The sequence below is a fragment of the Azolla caroliniana genome, unplaced genomic scaffold, assembly GCF_043228905.1.
Source record: "Azolla caroliniana isolate FFs.n. ecotype wild unplaced genomic scaffold, voAzoCaro1.0.p SCAF_10, whole genome shotgun sequence".
Taxonomy (NCBI): domain Eukaryota; kingdom Viridiplantae; phylum Streptophyta; class Polypodiopsida; order Salviniales; family Salviniaceae; genus Azolla; species Azolla caroliniana.
The window spans coordinates 16,246,877-16,251,880 of record NW_028230445.1 but is presented as its reverse complement, the minus strand read 5'-3'; the positions used below and the strand labels follow the sequence as shown (position 1 = coordinate 16,251,880).

General features: G+C 38.0%; 1 pseudogene; it reads right to left on the bottom strand.

Annotated features, from left to right (window-relative positions):
- Positions 1-691: 691 nt before the first annotated feature.
- Positions 692-3,712, bottom strand: LOC147859197 (pentatricopeptide repeat-containing protein At3g53360, mitochondrial-like; annotated as a pseudogene).
- Positions 3,713-5,004: the final 1,292 nt, after the last annotated feature.

Sequence of the window (5,004 nt, the reverse complement as noted above, 5' to 3'; positions counted from 1 at the left end):
ACACACAATGTATTCTTTAAACTCAAACTCAAAACCTCATTCTATTCACTTCAAATGTCTCAGATTTTGGATTAGCATCTTTTGTAGTCAATATCTTCCATTGGTTATAGCCCTAGGACATTGTCAACTACATTGCATAGGACATTTGTCCCATCTTGATTAGCTATGTCATTAGGTCATCAAATACATAATGATTGACTGAACATTATCAGATTGTATCCATTTCCGATTGCATTTTTATCTAAACATGTAATCCATAAGATGTACCATTGTTAATTGAAAATCATAACGAACACAATGCTAGACTAAAGATATATATGTAATTATGTGAGATTTTAATAAGGAAAAGGTTTCCATGTCAATCTTACCAATGTGAGGATTTTATGATGACACACAGTTGGACATTAGGAATTCTATTTTATAGGTGGATTATGTTGCAATTCCCCAATTTATTTTAAAGGGGAAAATACCAAATGCAACTAACTTGTTGGGTATTTACAGAAATACCCTTATGTAGCACCAAACTACTTCGAGATAATCTTGTAAATACCCAACAAATGTAATTGGGTGTTTTGCCTTGAAGCTATGTATTTGCCTAATTTTTAAAAATATATTCCACAACTTAATTTATCATTTCTCACGAAGTTTATTCTTCGTTTATAGGTTCAAATTCTACCAAAGAACCTGCATTAATCTATTTGAACTTAGGCTCCTCGATTTCAAAATTCTGCATGTAGTTAATACCTTCCAGTAACCTTTATGGACACTCCACTATTTGGTGCACATGTTTCATCACCTGCAACTAATTCATGCAATATATTGCCAATTTCAATACAAGCCCTTATTGGCTTCTTCCAAGAATTGACAATCTTCATTGATTGCATGCTACAAGATTTCTTGACATATTCGAATCAGAGTAAATATTTGCCATAAACATGTACGCTACCGGAAAAGTCGGATTGATTTGAACAATTTCATTAAAGCAATCCCCACCCATTCCTGTATGACTGAACTTCTCAGAGGCAGTAAGAAGAGACATCCATCCTATGATGTCAGGTGAAGTCGGTATTGTTTTAAGTATCTCTAAAGCCTCGCTCAAATTCCCACTCCTAGCAAACAAGTCAATCATACAGTTAAAATGTTCCTCATTTGGCAAAGACCCATAGACTTCCTTTAGAGACTTGAAATATCGATATCCTTCATCTAGTTCCCCTAATTGGCTACATGAAGCAAGCATGATCGTATGGATTCTATCATCTGGCTTAAGGCCTTGGCATTGCATTTCATGTATACATTGAACTGCAAAGTCCCATTTCTCATGTTGGGCATAACCAGCAATCAACGCGCACCATGAGAACCAATTCCTATTCTCTAAGGTGTCAAACACTTGCCGTGCCTCATCCAAAGCTCCACAAGTAGCATACATGTCAATAAGACTAGTTCCAACAACAACATCTGATTCCAGTTGATTTTTCAACACTTCACTATGTATATGTTTTCCTGTCCCCAAGACTCCTACATTACCACATATTTTTAAAACACATGAGAATGTGACTTTATCTGGATTCACCCAAGGACTCCGTTGCATTTGATCAAAAAGTTCCAATGCAGAAATCGCATGTCTTTGCCTGACATATCCCGAGATCATTGCATTCCAAGATACCATATCGAGATGCACAGCTCGATCAAATATATTCCTTGCCTCTTCTAAGCTTTCACAGGTCGAATACAGGTTGACTAGTGCATTTCCAATGATAACATCTGACTCCAGACCATTTTTGAGAATTTGATCATAAATCAGTTGTCCTTCTTCTAAAGCTCCGATCATTGTGCATGACTTTAGAACAGATGAGAATATAAAGCTACTGGGTTTTACGTGCTTCTTTTGCATTTTCTCAAATACCAATAATGCCAAGAGTCCATAGCCATTCTGGCCATATCCAGCAATGAGAGAACCCCACAAGACAACATCTTTCTTGGGTGAGATGTCAAATACTTTCTGAGCCTCTTGAATAGCTCCATGATTCGAATACATATCGACAGCAGAGCTTCCTACAATAGCATCAGAATCCATCCCACTTCTAATGACTTGATCATAGAGTATTAAACCTTGCATTGTATCCCCAATAATGCTACATGCCTTGAGAACACTTGCAAGGATGGCATTGTTGGGCTTGATAGTGCCCTTTTGCATCTCTTGGAAGTGCTTAAGGGCAGAATGACCTTGATTATGTCGAGTGTATGAACAAATCAAGGCATTCCATATAGCCACATCTTGAACTGGTAAGCTATCAAATACCTTCTGAGCTTCATTTAAGCTACCACAATTCCCATACATGTCAATCAAAGCACTAGAAACGATCGGATCTGATATATGCCCCATTCTAATGATCTGATTATGTATATATTTGCCATGAACAATGGATTGAATGCTACCACATGCTTTTAAAGCACAGACAAATATAACTTTATCTGGAACAATATTAGACATGACCATTTCATTATAGAGCTGAAGTACAGCATTGCCATAGCCATGTTGGGCATATCCAGAAATCAATGCACCCCATGAAATAATGTTCCGGTTTTGCAATATGTCGAATGTTCTTTGTGCCTCCTCAAGGCTCCCACACTTGGCATACATATCAACGACTGCACTTCCAATCAACATATCTGATTCAAATCCACTCTCGATTAACTCACCATGAATCAACCTTCCTTGCCTTACTGAAGCCTCATTGCTACATGCTTTCAATGTGGTCAGAAATGTGACTTTGTCCAGTTTCTCGTCTTGTTCATGCAACTTCTCAAACAAGCTGAGTGCCAGTGATCCATACCCGTGAAGTGTGTATCCGGTAATCATCACACTGAATGACACGATATCTCTATTCATGGTCTTGTCAAACACTTTCTGAGCTTCATCGAGATTGCCAGACTTCGCATACATATCGATCAAGCTGTTCATGACAGCTTTATCTGAATCAAACCCGTTTCTCATAATCTCGTTGTGTATAATCATGCCTCTTTTCACACCATAACCATCTGAAGTAGAGCCTTTGAGAATAGAAAGAAAGATGCACCGATTGACCTCAATTCCTTCAACATTCATGGTATGATACAACGTTAAAGCGACATCGTGTCGTCCCGAAGAAGCATAAGCTGAGATAATGGCTTCCCATGATAACACACTGGGCTGGGGAATGCTGCAAAATACTAGGTTTGCCTCTAGCAAGCAACCACAAGAAGCATAGAGTCTGATGAGATTATTGCTTAGTATGTTAATCTGGAAAAACCCATTAGTGATGATAATACATTGAACTCTCCTTCCACCTTTAAGGTCCTTCTTGTGGATACATTCTCTTAAAAGACCGTAGATGAGTTCCTTTGACACATACATAATCTACATTATGATAAATATGATTCCAACCGATAGGTTAATAATTTTCAACATAACCAAGAACACCTTAGAGACGGTAGGCTATGACAATATTTATTCTGTCTGGTCCTGAGTGAAAATAGAACACGAAGAAAAGCCATAGCTTGAAACATTTGGTGCATGCATGTAGAATCTGGGCTGTGTTTGGTAGGAAATGGTGATGCTTGAAATGATTCCCATTGCTTTTGAGTCGAATAATTTTTTAGATTTAGCAAGCAGAAGAAACAGGTGACAGCACCACGAAGCCTTTGGCCACTCCTCAGCATCATCTCTCTTTCATACAGTGTTTGGTTCCTTGGTTTCGATCATACCCAGATTCTTACAATTAGTGCTTCTACTCTACTATTAAAATTTAATACCTTGGGGTGGAGAATAGCTAGCTCTAGGGCCAAAACAAAGGCTCCCCAAAGTTGTTGAATGAATGGTTGGCTCTAATGGTGAATAATTTGCAAGTAACAATCAGCCACAGTTCGATTCGGTTCGAGAGTGTGAATACCAAACCGGTCTAAACCCGAACCGTTTAAAAATTTTGAAACTTGAATCGAATCGAATCAAACCGGAAAACTGTTTTAAACCAAACCGTTGCCGATTGCAATTTGCAAGTAGGAACTACATCATCTTCTAAATGCTAGCTACTATGGACTGTAAAAAAACAAGGTCTACAATGATGCCTTTAAGACATGAGGATAACAACATAGCCACGATTCATATTGTTGGTCGTGGTTTTGGGGTATATGTATGCCAAGACAATCATCAAGCGATTGAGGTATTTCCTAGGCTATCCTTAGTCAGCCTTGGGCAACAACTTCTTAACTAGGAGAACAATCACATGGTAATCGTGATTGCCTTGTCATCCAAGGGTGAAAGGGTGAAACCACTTATGCTTGTAGTTGACAAGACAAGCGAAGTGGTTGGACATGCATTACACATGTGATACAATGGGACAAAGTTCACTCTTTGAAACACTCATACTTAATGGCACACAAAACAATGCATTGTGTTTAATTACTTGGTAGAATTCAAGACTCGCAAAGTTAATCAATTAACACATAACAATGCACCATGTTTAATAACTTAATAGAACCCAAGATTCACAAAGTTAATCACTTAATTTTAAGAATTAGAATTAGAATTAGAATTTTTTATCGTCCATAAAGAGGCCAATTTTGACCTATGGGACCAGAGTATACATGTGTTCTTGATATGTGTCTCCTTTCTAAGAAGGGGTATTCATACATTGAAGCACAAAGTCTCTATGTGTGAATAAAGCATACACATATGAGCTCAACCTTCTCGATGGTGTCTTAAGTATGGCACTTAAGTTATCACTCCCTCTTAGTATGTCAGCATATCTTGAATGAATTGCACTATATGTTGAGCATGTGAAGAGCAAGTGACATTCATCCTCTACCATGCCTTCATTGCATACTTTGCATGTCTTCAAGTCCGTTACATTTTGACACCATGATGCAACTTCAATACCTAACTTGTGAGGTCGAGTGCGAAGTGGTGAAAGGGCTCTACGAGCATTACTACTCATATTGGTAATGAAATAAGGTTGGATACTATCA